The sequence below is a fragment of the Otolemur garnettii genome, unplaced genomic scaffold, assembly GCF_000181295.1.
Source record: "Otolemur garnettii isolate 467f Iridium unplaced genomic scaffold, OtoGar3 scaffold00237, whole genome shotgun sequence".
NCBI classification, from domain to species: domain Eukaryota; kingdom Metazoa; phylum Chordata; class Mammalia; order Primates; family Galagidae; genus Otolemur; species Otolemur garnettii.
Genome location: NW_003852632.1, coordinates 735916 through 755478, shown reverse-complemented (window position 1 = coordinate 755478; position 19563 = coordinate 735916). Strand labels below are relative to the sequence as shown.

The following is a 19563-nucleotide window of genomic DNA, read 5'->3' as shown; positions in this document are numbered from 1 at the left end:
CAACTCCTGGGCTCAAGCGAGTCTCCTGCCTCAGCCTCCCAAGTAGCTGGGACCACAGGTGCCCGCCACAATGCCTGGCTATTTTTTGGTTACAGCCATTGTTGTTTGGCGGGCTGGGCTGGATTCGAACCTGCCACCTTGGGTGTATGTGGCCGGTGCCTTAGCCACTTGAGCCACAGGCGCTGAGCCGAGTTCGTTGAATTCTTGAGACAACTTTTGAAATGCTCCTTGAATTTCTAATTCCAACTTTGCCTCTATTCTATTAATTTTATTTGCAATCCAAATTTTGAATTCGATTTCTAATGTCTCAGCCATCTGTTTATGAATGGGATCTTCTGTTGTGTCTGCCATATCCTTCCTTGGGGTGGTTGATCTATTCTGGTTATTCATGTTACTGGAGTTTTTCTGCTGATTCTGCCCTGTGATAATTTTACACAATTTGGCTAGATGAGCAGATAAGTAGAAGTTGGGTTGGGGGCTCCAGAAGTAGTGATTCACCAGCCCTTTGTCCCAAAGTTAGGATTGGTGTCTAAACCTTTTCCCCTAGGGTTTTCCAAGGACCAGTATGGCCTGATAAACTGGGGGCCTGCTTGGTGTGGTGGGGCTGTGTCGCTCTGTCTTGTTTTCAGCTGGTCTCTGTCCTACCCTAGTAAATCAGTTACTCTGGGTTGAAGTCTCCGCTATGGAGAAATACTAGCCATTAAGTCATCCTGGCCCCACAGACAACAACTGGAAAGGAAAATCAAGCCTTCCCACAACCACACACCCAGGGTACCACTTTGGATAGTTCTTGGGTGATTGGCCCATTTTAAGAGGTCCAAATCAATTGTCCCAGTCAGCCCTGGTCTCATGTGGGAGAGTTCAAAAGGTCTGTAGCAACTAGAGAGCAGGGGTCTGCTGACAACTCAAGTATGACTCGCTCTGGTGCTCCATGAGGTCAGAAGAACACATCCAGTAAATACATTAGTCTGGAAAGGTTGATGCCTTCTTCCCCACCTTGCACCTGTGTCATACCCAGGCACTGGGAACCCCACAGGGCTGTAACCTAGTTCCCTCCAATTAGCAGATGCTCTAGGGTCACTGGAAGATGTATGTGACTCCTGCCTGAGTCACAGGAAGATGTATGTTTCTTCAGCCAGGCCACCACTCTCTGCCACTATTCAGCAGGTGGAGGTGGGGCCTGAGAAACTCGGGTGCTTTATGCAGGTTGGGGTGGTTCACTCAGTTTCTGCTCCGCCCCTGATTGATGTTGATAGCAGAACAGAACAACTTTGCAGAATTTGTTTCTGTCCCTACTATATTCCCCTGTAGATCAGACTCTGTTTGAGCTCACAGAAACTGCAACTCAGCCCTGGTCTGTGCTGCTGTCCGTTCTCACGGTGGGCATGGATAGAGCTCACACTCAGCTGTCAGTTCCAGCCTCTTTGCCCTCCTTTGTCTCAGCTATGATCCCCTGAGGGCCAGTTGTGTCTTAGGCTCAGTAAAGTAGTCCTCTGGGTCAGCCCTGCCCTGGGAGTCTTTGTCTCTGCACATAGGTATTCTAGTCCCCACGGTCTGCCCAGGTTGGTACTGCTTCAGGCATACCCTTTACTTAACGGAGCCTGTGTTTCCATCCCGGATCTGTTCTGCCAGTGGCTGCCACCGGAGAAGATGTTGGCTTCCTCTGTTTGCCCAGAGAGACAGGGAGTGTGTTTCTGGAATATCCCTCGAGGGGATAAGGATAGGTTGTGAGCCCTATTTTTCCCACCGCTGTGGTTGGTGCTCTGTGCCTTGGGATACTGCCTCTCCTGTATGGTTCCCTCTCAGTTGACCATCTTATCCTTACTCCCATGCTGCAGAATCAGCACAGACCAACAACAGCTCTTGCCCTGTCCACACCTTTCGAGAAAATGCCCAAGAATCTGATCTCCAGGGGGGACAAGCTTCTAGACCTTGGGGTGATAGTGGAGGGTAGTGCTGGGAGTTCAGAATTGCAGGTAGAGAATATATACAGTTTTATATCTGGCAGGAGAGTGCCTTGGTACCCAGTAGGGGAAGGAGGTCCAGTTTTTAGAGGGTCTGTCCCATGGGGTAAAAGGGGAGGATGTTTAAACTCTGCTTGCTTGTTTGTATGGAGTATACTGTGAGCTGTTCTTATGGGGGAGGGGACTCCCATCTGCTTGGCACTTAGCCATAGATTTTGTACCTTTTGTTTGTATCTTTGGGGTTGCAGCTCGCCTCAGCAGGGTTGAATTGTGTTCTTCAACCTTCTCTCTTTGCTCAGCTCCAAACCATTGGCTTACTTGGTAAACTTCTGTTCTTTAACTCTCCTTCTGGATGGGAGCCTCTGTGGAAAGCTGGCTCCAGTTGGCCATCTTGCCTCCACCCCCCAATAAATTATTTTCTAAAGAGAACAGTTGCAGTGTTTGAAAAGTGGTATATACCTATGAAAATGTATCCATCATTAAGTATTTTATTCATTCCTTCATTCCTCAGAATGAGTAGTTCTTCCTTAGTTTCTTTTCTTTTGTTTTCTTTTTTTTTTAATTTATCATCTTTGTTTTCCAGCCATAGAAATGCAATGACTCTTGCATTCAAAATGTAATGAGTATACTGAAAGCTAAGAATGATAGCTAATTGTACCTATCAATTGGGCATTTCTCAAGTTGTCTAGAATGTTTAATTTGCATATATGTGGATGAGTATACATAATATGTTATGCCTTCTAACTAGCTCACCAGGCCCTCAGAAGATAACCCTTTTCTTATTTATTGGGGTATTTAACCAGGGTGGTAAGTATGTATTGCTACTGATGAAGGGTTTTTTTGTTTGTTTTTGTTTTAAATAAGGTTTATCTTCGTAATGTCTATTGTAATTTTTAAGGTTTGGTTAATATCTGATAATGTGTCTTTTTGCAATTAATCATTATTTCTTCTTTATTCATTAATACCTTTATGGAATCTGATGGGCAGCCAGGGTGTCACCAGGTACTCACAACCTGACCAGTAAATGGGTAACTGTCACAGCTCAGAGTTGTAATAACAGAGCATTTATGTCTGGGAACCTATTCTGAATCACATACAAAAAAGAAAAGAAATCACAAATATATGTTTTAATAGGCATATATTAAATATTTGAAACAAAACATTATCAGAAGGCTATCTTATAAACATTCTGTTGGGGCATTTTTCCACATGGGTTACCTTGGCTGGACTACTTAAAAGAGGAGTCCAGTGATACTTGAGTGCAAGCAACTTATTTTCCCATTATGTCTTCCTTTGGCAGAAATACTTATTACTCTTCCAAGGGACCTCTGAATAATAATTTTTTTAATGTAAATTGGATATGCATGAATTTCTTAGGAAACCTTACATGTTAAATACTGAAAGGAGTTTACTGCCCCCTGCTCCTCAGGCTCCATTGCAGGTGTTAGAGCACCACGTTACCATGTCAGGGTAGCTTCTTCTTGCTACCTTAGTACCTTTTGTCATAGCTTCTGGTAATTATTGCCTTACCTAAGTAGACTGCATGTTCCTTGCGCGCCAGGATCATCATGAATGAATGAGTGCAGTAGACACAGGACAGATGTGTGCACAGGTAGTGAGGGCAGGGATTTTTTTAAAAAAGTGGTAGCAAAGACCCCTTTACTCATGAGCTAATGAGTAATGCCTATTATGGTAAAAGCATAACTGGATAAGCATAACTGTTTAAACATTTAGTTATCATGAAAACAGAATTGATGATATTAAAACTTTTTGATTTGTATTTATTCTCTTACAATTTTCTGCTTTCATCAGGCAGTTTAATCCAGCCATGAGGGTGATGGGAGGATGGTGGGATGTAGTTAAGGGAGCATAATTTCTCATTTAGTGAAAACTCCCTCAGAGTGCTCATAAGTATTGGAGCTTTCATATCAGAGTTGTGAATACTTAACACAATATGTCTCCTGGTATAATCAAAACTTTCAATCATGAAAAAAAATTAATGGGGAACAATTCTGCACTTAATTAGGAAAAATAGTTAAGGAAATGAGTATGTAATGATCACATAGCTTGGTCATTTGAAAAACTTTATTACCAGGATTTTATATGATAACTCAATCTCAGGTAGACTCCTTATTGACCAAGCTGAAGTATCCCATGGGTGGAATATGTGGCTATGATTTGTATAACTTACATTTCCAGAAGAAATTCTGCTGGAAAATATTATTGTACAGACAGCACATTTATAGTGGGTGGTAGCAGGGGTGGTGTGGTAGTTTGCATCTGTTATCTAAAGACCAGTATGAACATAAAGGCCTAGAAAATTTTGGATACTGAAGTTCAGTTTTTAAAACTTAACACAGTAATGACAGCTGCTATTTTGTGGGAACCTACCTAATATATGGGGGTGCTTAGAATCTATTTCACACCTATTTTCTCTTTCAGTTTCCACAGTGACCCTGTTGAATTGGGGTTTATTTTGCATATAGTGTGACTTGGCTGTGTCTCAAATAAATTGCCTAGCCTTGCTTTGCTGGTAGGGGGCTGAATGAGGACAACCAAGGTCTTTGAATTAGACCATTAAGAGAAGAATCCCTTCATGTTCTACTAGTCTGTTTAAGTTCAGTCCTTGCATAAAACATTTTCTTAAAGTAGGAAATTAAGGAATAGAAAGAATATGAATTTATTAATCAGCTAGACTCATAAGGGAACGGTTAAAATTTGTGTGTTAGCTTTTACTTATCTTATGGCATCCAAATTTCTGATCCTTGGCACACTTTGGTATTTTGGATTTGAGGGAGGGAAAATCATTCCACTAGGTTCTCATGTCCTGACACCCACTCTCTACCTGCCTGTTAAAACTTGCTGTGCTTATCTAATCTGTGTGGGAGACTGTGAACACTCTGCTATGCTTGCTGTGTGTCTTCTGGTTACGTGAGATACCCCACCAAGCTCTAGGATAGCTGCCTAAGGATGAGGGGGCAGCAGTGGGTAGATGGCCAAGAGGAGGAGGGCATCTGCTCAAGTCAAATTTCTTTATTTATCTTATTATTGCTTCTGTAGTTTTACTTTTGGATTCAGGTTATATTCTTTTTGTGGTATAATGGAGCAAGATAGCATTTATTGGGCAGTGCCTGTGGCACAGTGAGTAGGGCGCCAGCCCCATATACTGAGGGTGGCAGTTTCAAACCTGGCCCTGGCCAACAAAAAACAGCGGGGTATTGTGGTGGGCGCTTGTAGTCCCAGCTACTCTGGGGGCTGAGGCAAGAGAATCGCCTAAGCTCAGGAGTTAGAGGTTGCTGTGAGCTGTGACACCACAGCACTCTACTGAGGGCAATAAAGTGAGACTCTGTCTTCACAAAAAGAAAAAAAAAGATAGTATTTATTGTCCTCTCTATTTTGTTTTAATTGAACTGAATTTTTATAAGACAGAAATTTGAAGTCTGGAAGTTAGAGTTCCATAAAAGAATTAGGGAAGGAAATAGGGAGGAAAGAAAGAGAAAAAAAGGAAAGGAGGTCTCATAAATACTGAATACATAGTGTTTTAAAGCCTCATGAAGGTCATTAAGTAATTTTAGAGAGTATTAAGTAACATGTGTATCAGTGATTTCAGCAGCACTTTCTGAGTTTTTAGTCACTAAAATATATGTGGTTTATGCTCGCTTTGGCAGTCTTTGTTCTCCAGTCTGGTAAAAGTTAGCATCCTTATTTACAAATTTGTTAACAAGGAAATGGACCATTTGGCAGACCATTTTATCTTTTAAATTTTTAAAGGAATAAATATTGAGAGATTATCTTATTTTTTTCTCAAATACTTTATGTTAGAAGTGATAGATTTACAATGTACACTGACTCATTACTTGAGATGGTAATGGTTGGCCCATTACCTGAGATGACAAGAGGCAGGTTCTAACACCAAATATTAATTTTAAATTAAGGTTTGAGGCAAAAATCTCCTTATGTCTTCCCCACAAAGTCTTATGAAGAGGAAATGTTGAAATAAAGCCAAGTTGCTTTTTCCTGTAGTTCTCTCTAAACATGGTGTTTCATTGGCTGAATTGTCTAATTAGAATTTTTCAGTTCAAAAGCATTCAGTGGGAGAATTTTAAGGATTTTATTTATTTTCATAGAATGTGTTTCTTTACCTTTATATGGGCTTTAGTCCTACCCACATGTATTTGCCTTAGGAAGTTGGGATACACATATATATACATTACATACACAAATCTTACAGAGTTTTCTTTCCATTATTCAAACAACTTATAATCACAGAAATTTTTCTGGTAGTTTTCAGCTGGAGGCAATTGGAGTTAATATTTTTATAAAGCTTTCATGTTAAGACTAACATGACAGGAATTCAGAGACATCTGGTAATGGGATTGAGCACAGAGATCTCAGACCTTTTTTCTTTTACAAACTTTGGTATAAGTCTGTTTTATGTTATTCACTTTGGCACATGTGATGAAGAATTTACATCACCTGTTATCACTGTTGGACCAAAAGTCTTAGTCTCAGACTTTGACACTTCTCTTCTTTGGAAAGCACCACAGCCTCTGTTTAGGAGTCCTGGGTTCCATTTGTGTATGTCAAGTTTGTAAAGGAGCCTGAGAAACAGCTTTTTCTTTTTTTTGGCTATCCTCAAAGGGGCAAAAAAAAAAAAAAAAAAAAAAAAATTAAGAGCTGATGAATATAGGATAGTAATTTTATGACTCACCTTTTCTGCAGTGACATGGATAGAATGAGTATTTGTTTGAATTCCTTTTCCTGTATTTTCAGAAATTCAACTTGATCCCTGTAGATAAACTTATAGAGATTTTGATCACCCAACATTGTGCTCTGTAGGATAGAGATTATCCTGTCTGTGAAGAAAGTATAGTCATTGTTTCTTTCTGTTGTGTGTATTTTTTGTGTCTCAAGAATATATCATAAATTGTAGTTTTCATTTTGGAAAGTGCCACTAGCCTCTCCCTTCTCTAAGAAGCAGATCCTTAGTAGCAGATCCATAGCGTTTGGGTTATGTTGTATGTATGTACATATGCATATATGTAAAACTGTTGAAAAAGGCTATAGCAATTTATCACTCTCTAGTATAGAAATGGAAGGACTGGCTTACCCAGAAGACAGGCAACAGGAATCAAGCTCTCAGTTTCACTGCTGTGTGATTAGTGATTTGTCTGTTATTTCTCAGTAATCCCTAAGCAGCTAGACTTTATCACTCTTCAGTTGTAATTCCTTGAGCTTGCAGAAATTAATTCTGCTCAAGTTGTTTGTCATTGATCCATTTTAACTCTACTAGAACAAGCTCCAGGGCTGGAGGCCTTTGAATGCCTGTGGACCCAGGCAGGTGGTGCAAACTGGTGGTTCCAGAGAGCCCTGCCAGACTGGAGTAGCCACCCTGAGTAAAGGGACTGGTGGAAAGCTCCAGCACACTAAGGTGTTGTAACATTGTGATTCTAGCGCTGCCAGATCCTAACTGGTTTTAAGAGAGCTTGTCATTCAAATCTGCACGAGATCCCCCAATTTCTACATGGTAGCAAACTATTTCAAATGAAACAAAACCTAAATAACCCAAAGTGAAAACTTCTATATGGGGAAAAAAACTTGTCCACTTGTCAGTTTTTCTCTGGTGCTTTAAGGTATCTTGTGGTGTCTGCAGCCTTGTTCTTGAAATTGGCAGTCCACAAACATAGCTTTGCTCTCATTTGTGTTCACAGCAGGAGGAGGCTCTGATGTATATGGTGAGCATTCATACATATGTTGTACCTTTCTTGCATGCTGCTATACTTTTTAATATTAAAAATAATTGATAATAAAAGTCTAAGAATGTCCAATTGAAAAATGTATTACATGACCACATTTGTATAAAAAGAAGATAGCAGAAATGTTGGTCCTGTGATCTTAGGTGAGTCCGTAACCTCTGGCCTCAGTTTCATCATCTGCAAAACAGGAATGGTAAGATCTACCATTAGAGTTTGTGGTGATATTCAAGTGGGGCGATAGGAGGAAGACGGTGCTTTACAAACAGTAAGGCACTATGTGAATTTTGTCATGACAATAAATTATTAATTTTTATTAAGAATTCAGTTAAGCCTTCCATCTGACCATTAGTTAGCAGGAGTCAAGATGAGCTCACAATGCTATTGGTTTGTGCATCTGTGACACACTGTGACTCCCAGGAGGGGTGGTGAGTTTGGCAGTCCACCGTCCCAGGAGCCTGGGCTAGGATAAAGCTGAGTTAGGCAGGCAGGAACCCAAACTAGTGATCACAGGTGAGCACCAGGTAGAGCTGTGGTTTTCAAAAAGAGATCTTTCAACCATTGGAAATAGCAACAGCACCTGGGAACCTATCAGCATGCAAATCTCTGACCTTTACTGACCTCTAATTCAAACTCTGGGGCTGGGGCCCAGCCTGCCTAGTGGGTTTTTTGTTTGTTTGTTTGTTTGTTTTTGACTAGGCAAAGAACTTTATTAATCTTTCCTTCAAACTTTATTCCCAGTCTTCTTTAACTTAATTAGCTGCAAAGAATGAATTATGTATAAGCAAAAACTGAAAAGAGCTGCATTGTCCAAGGGGCTTGGGCTTAAAAATATTAGAGATCTAGATTTTATTAGATCCATAAACAAAAACAATTTTTAAAAGCAGTCATAATATAAAATAGCGGCTCCCAGTAATTTCTTCAAGTTTCATCTTCAGAAGTTGACTCAATTCAGTTTGTCTCATTCTTTGAAGCCTCATCACAATTCTCCACGAGATCTGGAACTTCATCACCATCATCCTTACCAACAGCAAGTTGTGCTTTCCCATTCAGACTGTTTAGGCAGAGCTTCAGCTCACTTACCTCATCCCAGGTAGACTGTCTGCACCCAGCTGGTCTATAATATTGAGTCTCACCCTGGCCTGTAATGGTGAAAGTGTTTGCTGCCAGAGATGCCTGAACTTTAGGGTTATTAAAGTAGATCCCTGTTCCTTGGTTTGTAAACACATTCACCTCTTCAGTACCAGAGATAATTGTTTACCTGTAACTTCCTTAAGGAGAACTGAAGTTCTTTATCATCTGTTACAGATGTTGTATCATCCACCTTCTTCTTTGTGTGAGCAGTTCCTTTCCCACCAGTGTGTACTTGTGCTTGCAGTTTAGCCAGTTTCTCCTGCTTGGTTCATGAGAGTTTCTTTCATCTTGTTGGAGCACGAAGGGGGCCCCATGGGGGACTAGGTTTGGTGCTCAGGGGGTCTTGGGTAGACCAGCTGAGTTTAGGCACACACACTCGGGGACACAAGATAGCCGCCTGCCTAGTTATAACAAGCTCTGCAGGTGACTCTGTGGTTTGAGAGTCTCTGAGGTGGAGGGTCATGGTAAGGAGCAGGAGTATAGGAGGGAAGACTGCCTAGAGCTGGTGGGTTAGAGGAGATGAGGAATTCAGGTAGGCAGGAGCACCAGCCTGAGGCCTTTTTTATTTTAACACATTGAATGCTACACTAAAAAAATAATTTTTTTTCCTTGGGGCCACAGTGGTTTGTTTTTTTTTGTTTTTTTTTTAATGAAAATAGAACAAAAACTTTGAAAACAAAATGATCTTTTCTAATTTAATGAAAAAATTATTTTTTTTCCTATACCAGTTTTATTTAAAACACAAATAAGTATTTCTCTTTCTGTAACGGCAGATGGTTCAAATAATTCTGAATATGAATCATTGACTAATACAAGTGCTTTAAATATGAAACAGAATTATTTTTTTAAAAAGCAAAAGAATAAAAGTTATATACAATGGAGACCTGGAATCTATAAGCTGATTCTAAAAATGAAATGAGTAGAAAATCTGTGTTGAAACCAGAACATTCCACCCCTTCTTTGGAGAAGGGCTATCGTACAACATTCAGTCAGCTGAAGATGGATTGGTAGAGGTATGTCTATACATAAATTTCAAGTCATTTTTGCTTGTGCAGAATTATCCAGATCTTCCCAAGACTGAATGGGCAGTCTTGTGGCTTTCTTCCTTTTCCATATTCCCAACAAGGCTACACAAAGTTCAACTCTTGATGAGCCACTTACAACAGCAGTTCCTCAGGAGCCATTGTGACAGGAGGGTCAGATTTTCCTATGAGAAACAAAACTGGCCACCTACAAAATATCAAAATGGACAAGTCCTTCTTTCCTCCTACTTCTGATTATGAATAATGTCTCCTTTAAGACTATTATCCCCATTGTGCTTGTTCCTCCACAAGTCTAAACCTTCAGATGATATGAAGGAGACTAACAGCAAGAAAAGAAAATTCTATCCAGTAATGAAGAAGGCTGGCAGGTATACAGTACACACCCAGAGCATCTCCATAACCCTACCACAGTACGATTCACTGTACTTCTATGGTCCAAAGATAAATATTGGCAGTTCAAATGAGTTCCTTTTTGTCCCTCAAGGAATTAAAGGGCATCAAATAAATACTGGGCAAGGAGTTTGCTGGGAGAGTTAGAAATAAAACATTAACCTATTTTTGTCCCTGTGGTGATTCAATACTAAAAGGAGGCAAGTACTGAAGAGAAGGGACAATTTTCATACTAAAAAAATTCCTCAAAACCATATTGCCATCTCTTATAATGAACCCAGGAGTCCCCAGAAATAGAAAATTAGTTTCAGGGGATCCCTGGGGCACTTTAAAGCCTTAAATAATTACAGTAATAATAAATTAGATATTGCTCTTCAGAGGCTAACAGAGCAGTAGAAGCATCAAAATCAGGTCCAAAGAGTTATGTCCACTTAACAGGCTTCCTGAGCTGCCCAGCACTCTTTAAAGCTTAGCTGACTCTCCAATTACCTTTAAAAAGACATACAATTTAACACACTGAGTGGGGACTTTTGTTTAGGGGTAGCATCAAATTTGGTCCTTAATGGTAGCAGCTGTCTTCATCCATTTCAAACTCAAGTAATATTAAATACATTAAGACAATACATAAAAGAAAGAATACAACAAAGGGGGAAAAAGCAAAAACTGACAAACACCTGAAAGAGTCACTAAGTTCTCTTGCACCCTTTCACTTAGATCTCCTTCTCAGTCTCTTTTGGAGAAAAGGGTATGACGGAACATTTTTCTCTCAGATGCTAAATAATGGCATCAAATGGACAAATTGGTTATTGAGTGACTTTAAAAACCTGACTCCAAGAAATCTAGGACACATACAGGTAATTCAGAGGTATACTTCTGATTTAGGGCAAATTCTAGACTAAAGAAATGATCATCTCATATAAATGTTATGATAGATAAAACAAAGTCCAGTTTTTTGACGAGTTTTTGTTTTTTAAAGTGTTCTCACTGCCACCTTCAGTTATCAGTCATTACTGATAGCTCAAGCAGAAGGTCATCTTCATCCTTCCCAGGATCCAAGTCGATGTCAGCTTCATTTGCCTCCTGAAATCTCCCATATTAGTTTCTCAAAATCATCCTACATAGGTAGTGGGGGTTTTGAGGCAGAGCTGAGTTGAGGCAGAGCTGAGTCGGCGAGTTTTTGTGCCCATCTGGTATGAAAAGGGGTGAGGGATCTGAGGAAGACTGGGTTGGAGGCGCACAAGGCTGTCTGCATGTGTTTCTGCCTCAGGTAGAAACTGACTGATTTGTCCTCAGAGAGGACTAGGACAACAACCACAGTTGCTTTTTTGGCTGGGCTTTCCTGTAGGATACTGCTGGAACTGAGTGGCTTCACCACTGCAATGACAGCGTGGTGCACCTCCACTGCCTTGTGTTTTGGAGCCAATTTGGGGGATGAAACAACTTTAACCACAGATGGTTTTACATTTACTTTGGATTTAGCTTTATCTCTTTTCTCTAAGGTCTGTGCTGCACATTTCACATTTAATATTGAGTCCCCAATCCCTGAAGTTTCTACTTCCACCTTCTGGGATGACTTTGTGGGAAGCTGCTTGGTCAGATGCCGTATGACGCCTGGCACAGCAGTGAGCACTGGTTTTTCTGCCACTTGGGTATTGCAAGAGCCTACATCTCCGTGAAGGGGTATCAAGAGTGATTTTTTCCTTCTGTATCACTCCCCTCTTCTGCTGTTTCTACATATGCTTCTCTTTCATAGTCTCACATCTCTTGACTTGAATTTTAGTGATGTCAACTCCTGTGGTCTCATCTGAAGTCTCTTTAGCTTCTGTTCTAGTAACATTGCTCTTTAAAGCAGCTTCGCTTCCTTCCTGAAGTTTCTTCTCCTTCATTCCTGTTCTTTTGGTGATTCAGAGCACCTGCCTTGCTCCTGGGTGGCCTCAGGTTGAGGCTGGGAGCTAGTGCTGCTCTCAGAGCTCTGCTGCACCCTCAGTGCCTTCTCTAGTTTAATTTCCTCCAGCGTCTTGATGTGTACCTCCTGCATGGACTTTGTTCTACCTGCAGGTTCCTCTGATTGTCCTTTGCTGGCAACTATGAGTGGCAAAATAACTTTTTTTTAAATTTCATTATCAGTTTTTAGTTTGATGCGTGTTGCATCTTCTTGCATTTTTGTTTCTCTGCTTCCTGCTGCTGATGTTTTTGTTCAGCCAGTACCTCAGAGAATGTTTTGATTTGGATAGTGGAAGAACTTCTTGCTCCTGAAGTAGAATCATCAGCTTTTGAAAGTCCTTCTGTCTTGAGTTTAGTTTGCAATTCTCCATGTTTTTGACTGGCTCTTTCAAGAAGAATTTCTTATAATGTCTTCACATGGATCTCACCAACTTTATTAACTCTCTCAGTTGCCTTGTCATTATTTGGACCAACTGACATGCCTAATCACTCTTTCAGAGACTTAGAAACTTGAACTTCTTTGGTGTTTTGTCAGTATTAGTTTCTAGAGCTTCAACTTTCTTCCCTAGCCTCTGCATAAGGCTACGCTTTAATGGAGGATCACTCTCACCACCAACTGAAAATTTTTGTTTCCCCAGTCTCTCAGTAAGACTCAATCTAACCAATGGTTCTTCTCCTTTGACAGAGTTACTGTCCTTACCATAGCCCAGACATTCTCTTTTTTAGGACATGGAATGGGCTGAGAGTAAAATAAAAGACTGAAAACTCCTTCAACCTGCTTCTTAGATTTTTCTTTCATTTTCTTTGACTTAATTTCCTCAAGAGTTTTTATTCCAAAATTCAAAGATTCACCTTGCTTTAAATTGACCCTGGGTTTCTGGGCAGAAGCCACTCATAATCCATTATGAACTTCAGGAGTTGGTTGCAGTGTAGGTGTTTTGGTTTCATCACCTTCCTCAGAAAACTGATCATCATCATCTTCATCAACTGGTGGATGTGTGGGGCTAGGAACATTTTCAGAACTTTCAACTTTCATAACACTTCTCAGCTGAGGGGAGGGATTAGACTGGGCAGACAGTTGTTTTGTTGAACTTTGAGTTGGCTAGCATTCACTTCCTCTTCTGGTGACTCAGGCACAGTGGGCAACACAGTTTTGCTTGGAGGTAGAAAAAGGCCGTCAACATAACGTCTCTGTTGTGATGGAAAGTGGAGTTTAGTTTTTGACATCCCATTGGTTGATTTTCCCAATAACAAGGAATTTCACTGCATTTTTAAAAAATCAATTTGCATGTGCCAAAACCAGCATACCTCTTGAAAACAGCTCCTTTCTTGCCATAATGTGCAAATAGTTTCATTTCCTAGTGCAGCTTCACAGTGATAAATTGGCAGTTGTCACTTTTGGTGCATGTAGAATAGAAAAAAAAATAGCAGTCTTCTCCTTGATTAGGCATGCTGGGTAGATTCCTCAATCACAAGTGGCTTCTTGAAATAAGCCACTGATTCCTCAAGACGAGGACCAGCTCCAAGTCCTCTTGAAATGGGTTTTATCTTCCAAATGACAATTCAATCACAGAAACTGTCTTTAAAATGTAATCATTAGCTGGTTGCTCTCAACAGGAACGTCTGTGTCCTCACTGAGTTCCAATCTATTACACTTGTAGGTCGATCCATCACTCAATCCATGAATTAATAATAATGAGGCAGAAAAAATTTTCTTTCTCACATTGCCAAAGAAACCTCTCAGCCACAAATCAAACACAGGATGTGTTTTTAAAATAGCTCCCAACTACTGGGAGATTTAAGTCCATTCAAATAACCTTTGTCAGACTGGAGACCTCTAGGGTTAGTTATCTCCTCAAAAACAAAAAATAAAAAACAAAAAAAGTTCATTTGAAAATGAACTTAAGATTCAAAGGGTTATTAAAAAAAAAAAAAAAAGATCCATCTTCCAGAAGACCAAAAAATCACACTACAACAAAGATATTTGTACCAGAATGTTTATTGCAGCCCAATTCATAATTGCTAGGTCATGGAAGAAGCCCAAGTGCCCATCGATCCACGAATAGATCAATAAATTGTGGTATATGTACACCATTGAATACTATGCAGCCCTAAAGAAGGATGGAGACTTCATCTCTTTCGTGTTTACATGGATGGAGCTAGAACATATTCTTCTTAGCAAAGTATCTCAAGAATGGAAGAAAAAGTATCCAGTGTACTCAGCCCTACTATAAAACTAACTTATAGCTTTCATATGAAAGCTATAACCCAATTATAGCCCAAGAATATGGGGAAAGGAGAGAGGCAGGGGAGGAGGGAGAATGGGTGGAGGGTGATTGGTGGGATCACGCCTATGGTCCATCTTATAAGGGTACATGTGAATCTCTCTAAATGTAGAATACAAATGTCTTAACACAATAACTAAGAAAATGACATGAAGGCTATGTTAACCAGTTTGATGAAAAATTTCCAAATTACATATAAAAACAGCACACTGTACCCCATGATAGTATTAATGTACACAGCTATGATTTAATAAAAATAAACAAAATGATCCATCTTCCATAGCCAAATAATATAATTAAAAAACAAACAAAAGACCCATTAAAATTCAATAAGATTCAATTTCTGGTTCAAGATTTCTTCACCTATTAAGAAATAAACAGAAACCTTCCCCCATCTTTATTATCTGTATAATAAAAGCATACTTGTATGTAAAAATATAAAATGTTTTATGTATGTAATGTACATATATACTAACTGGCTTTAACAAACACATGCACATATATACAAATGTGTAGTAATAAAACATCTGGATAATTTTCCCCTTTTGAAATACATGACAAAAGCCTTTAGATTTGGATTCATTATAAAAACAGTGAAGTTATTCTTATACCAAAGTATCATGAGGTTGTTACTTTAAATTTTGCTCAGCCCACAAAATAAAGATGAAAGAAAATTCTTTACGTGTATATCAATGTGTATAATATGGATATATATATCATTATCATCATCCCCATCATCATCAGGGAGTGTTTAACCAAAAAAGGTAGAAACGTATAATTATAGAGTAACTACAGAGTGGTGCAGCAAGCTGTAGAAGGCAGAGCAGCATTATAGCCATTCTAAACTGGTACTGTCAACAAGAAAACTTCTATCTAAGGGAGGATTTTTTTCTTTTTTTATATCAACACCAGTGACACTGGCATGCCATTCCATATTGGCCCTACAAAGGCTTGCTTATGCAACCTAGTTGCAAATTCTTTACTATGGATGGCTATAGCTAAAGACTTTGTAATTATCATTTACTCCAGTTTAGTAAAAGGATGAACTTTCGGAGTTGAAATTTCATTTCACAATGGTACATTTACCATTTAAGAATTTTTAAAAAATCAAATAAAAAACAAAAAAAACTATCTTGATACATAGAAATGAGTTCTGAATTTTGAAACCAGCCCAGTAACAAAGAAATTTTGATTCTTAAATACTACATAATTTCTAGGCTAAATCTTGCCAAATACTATCCAAGACAAAACTAAAATCAAAACTTTAAAAAAAGTGGGCACCTTTTACTCATACTTAATACTAGTCAATTTTCCAGGAATTTTTCAGGCTGGAAATATCCTCAAATCAGAGAACAGAAACTTTACTGAACCGATGACACTATCCCCGACTCCCACTAGCTGCCACATCTTGCTGTTTTCTTAACTGCTGCCATCTGCCATCCTCACAGCAGCAACACCAGCAAAAAACCAAGACTGCCAGCATCAAAGATGGTGCCCAGCTACCAAAATTGTTATTTTTTTTCTCTGTGTGAGTTATATGCCACTCATATAGTACTAGAATCAATTTTTACACTGCAAAACACATGAGTTTTGTGTGACTCATAACATACTTATTGGATTTATTTCTGTGAATTGAGTCTTTTGGCATTCCATACAAGTATTTTGTTGTGTCTGGAGTGGACCTTGGGTGGTCCTAGATGATGATCTCTGAATCGTACCCCCTAGGTAGTGTCACATCGCCACATACTATCATATTGATTTCATTTGCCCCAAGAGCCACTGGACAAACGTTCAAGGGAAGCACATGATTGGAATTATGGTAATCAGAGAACACAGTGCAGCATAGGCGGTGTGGTTGGGCAGGCTGGCAGGAATGGGGTGAAAGAAGGTGGGGGAGACTTGTCAACTGACAGCTAGGGCAATGAGCCAAGGTTTTATAGAGGGCAGGCATGCTGCTGTGGACTTCCCTGGCTATCCACCAGATCTATATGCTTCAGGAGACCTGGACCCAAACTACTGTGAGTTAAATAACTCACATGGAAGTTAATGTGTTAATTTGCTTCATATGGTCTGGGAGAGCAGGCCCTTCCTGATAAAATCAAGAATTCAGGGACCCTTAGTTAGCAGGACCACCATATGTACTCCTGGCCTGCCTGCCCTTTGGTGTGATTGTCCAGCCCACATGCTTGCATATCTTCCTTGACAACAGGAGGAGTAGTCAGAGTGGCTCCAGGGTATTATATTGATGGCATGAGTAGAAGTGCAGGTGCTAAGCTTAGCAGATGTGGAAGCGGATGCTAAGGAAGTCATGTGTGTTTGCACGTGCATGCAGCATGCTCCTTTGCACTGTCAGCACAATGGAGGCTCAGAGTGTCGTCCTAGAAATGGCCTGTGGTGCTGCAGCCTGAGCAAGTCTGATATGTGTGACTCTGCCCTCCATAGTGCCCAAAGACCCTTTCTGTCATCTTTACATAGCTTCATAGTATTGTGATATATTGTGGGATCAAATGCTGTCCCCACATGTTGCTGTGTTCCCACTGGGAGTCAGGGCTGACGAGTCTTTCTCCATGGCCCAAAATGCTGCCCTGGTCGCGTCTGCCCTGGCATGAAGGACCCAGACTCAGCGCCATCTCCAGCATTTCCTGCCATTGTTCTTTCACCACACATGTTAGCCATGTCAGGCCTCTGCCAGTTCTACAACATACCTTGTGTTTTCACTCTTTTTGTTCTAATGGAATCAATCAGGCACACAAAGACATAAAGAGAAAAAATAATGAACACTCATCTATCATGTTCTTTTTCTGGCCAAGATCTCCCAGTACAGAGCAAGTCTTGTCCTGACCAAATCCTGTCCAGCCTTCGAGTGGTCTGCCCAGCTGTCCAGCCATAATGAGTAAGCCCAGTAAGCTGGAGGGATCATGTCACAGTAATCTCTGCAGGAGTCCCCTAGGCAAATTCATATGGCAGATGCATCTCTGAGGGAAGAAAAGGCATAGAAATTAAAGCTATTTTTTTTCTTTCAAATGATGTAGAACAGTTTGGACTTTTAGTCTCCTAGTTTCCTTTCCTCCTGCCCCAGCCTCTCATGGTTCTCTCTAGAGGATAAAGCTTGTTGGATGGCTGCTTTCCATATGTTTACATTCTGAGCCATAGTTGTTACTGAAACCATGCTTTTTAAAAAATACTTTCTGGCTGGATGCAGTGGCTCACACCTGTAATCATAGCACTCTGAGAGGCCGAGGCAGGGGGATCAAGTGAGCTTAGGAGTTCAAGACCAGCCTGAGCAAAAGCGAGACTCTGTCCTCTACTTAAAAATACAAGAACAGAAAAATTTGAGGCAAGAGGATTGCTTGAGCCCAAGAGTTGGAGGTTGCTATAAGCTATGATGCCATAGCACTTTACCTAGGGCAACAAAGTGAGACTCTGTCTTAAGAAAAAAAAAAAAGACAGAAAGAACATTCACTTTCTGATTTTGCTGTCCAGAGAGCAGGAGTGTGCAGTAGTGCTACAGTTGAATTCAGGACCATGGAGCTCACCCTCCATGGGTGTGGTGGTAGTCAGGAGGGTGTGGTGAACTGCTGTCAGTGTTGTATCTAGGTGGTTTTTGTTTTGTATTTTTTTCTCTCTTATTTGGTGATAGTTAAGGAAAATCATTCTCTTCCTTTAAGATCTGCAAGCTATTTGGGGACATGCAGGAAGTTGGCTGGTATCTCTGTAGTGGGTCTGTACTCATTTGAAGGTCAGAATCTCTGTTCTAAATGTGCTTTGGTCATTGTTTCAGAGAAGATGACAGGGGGAAATAAGCTGTCTTTATATTGTTCCTATAAAAGTATTGTTCTTCAGTTAACTTGGAAATAAAGCATTTGGTTCTTGATAAGAATATTTTGTACATTTTGCTTAGTAACTGGTCATATTTTATCCTGGATAGACTTGAAACTGATTTCAGCCTCTTTCAAACTCTTGCTTGGCTTCTGCCCTGCTGGATGTCAAGCCGAGGGTTAGTGTGAGCCTGGTGTTCTGTCAGTACTTCCGTGTCCTTGACCCATATTCTGGAGCTGGAGCCTCCAGGGATCTCCCAGTTGAAGTTTACCTGCAGAGCCTTTGCCTTCACATTGACCTAATCTGGATCAAAACAATCAGAACAACCCTGGCTATTGTCTGAAGCAGTGTTTTTGGTCTTAGAACTTTAGTGCAAATTTTTTTACATATAAGATGTGGAGTCTGCCTCTGAGTGAGGGGCTTGTTGCACTAGTCAATTAGGTCTGCTTGGTTGTTCCAGCACCAGCTGGCAGGCCCCAGCTTCTCCTCACTTCACAAATAGAATTTTCATTCAGAATATACCCTTTGTTCATTTAGTGTCTTTCAGTTATAACAGACTTTGATTGAGTTTCTAAAATACCATAGATGTCTTTGAAAGTCTTCCTACTGGCATGTCTAGTAACACAGGCCTTGTGATCTGCAGTGGAGCCCCCGCCTGCCCTCTCTCCTCTCTACACACCTGTGGCCTATCCTCCTGTGCCTCCTCATACTGTGTGCTCCACAGCGTCTAGTGAAAGGGAGAGCCTGAAAGTGTCTGGACAGTAAGATCTGCATGGTTTGTTTCCTTCACCAGAGAACCTGGGATAGGCAGAGTCATCCTTACACATGTACACATGTTTCCTGTGGAAGCATCAAGTTCCTTCCCAGGCACTGACTTTTATAACAAGCTGTGATTGACTCTTTTCTGTTTCTGCACTTGCAAAGGGGCTCTGCCTGGGCTCCTTCCATGTCCACAGCAGGAAGAAGCACGGAAACCTCCTTGTTCCTATCACCATCTACCCAGAGTCCTCATCCTCAATAGGCAAACACTGTTACTGAGTTCTTCCAGAGATTTAAATGAATGGGTCATTGTGCATGTTAGTATCCCCTGGGTCTTTCCCTGGAGACACACGAAGAAGGGCTCCTTGTCACACTCCATGCTGTAGCCTTCCAGCCAGTGGGACTCATCCATTTAGCTGTCCCCTCTGTGGGTGGACATTCATATTGTTTCCCATCTTTTGCATGTGAAAAC

The 19563-nt window shown here is 40.5% G+C and overlaps 1 protein-coding gene and 1 pseudogene across 2 annotated transcripts in view; one reads left to right on the top strand and one right to left on the bottom strand.

Annotated features, from left to right (window-relative positions):
- Positions 1-19563, top strand: part of SPIDR (scaffolding protein involved in DNA repair) — a 533511-nt gene that overhangs the window by 94626 nt on the left and 419322 nt on the right.
- On the bottom strand, positions 9718-13690 carry LOC100945543 (annotated as a pseudogene). The gene has a single exon (XR_002771154.1). The product of XR_002771154.1 is annotated as a zinc finger CCCH domain-containing protein 11A pseudogene (transcript).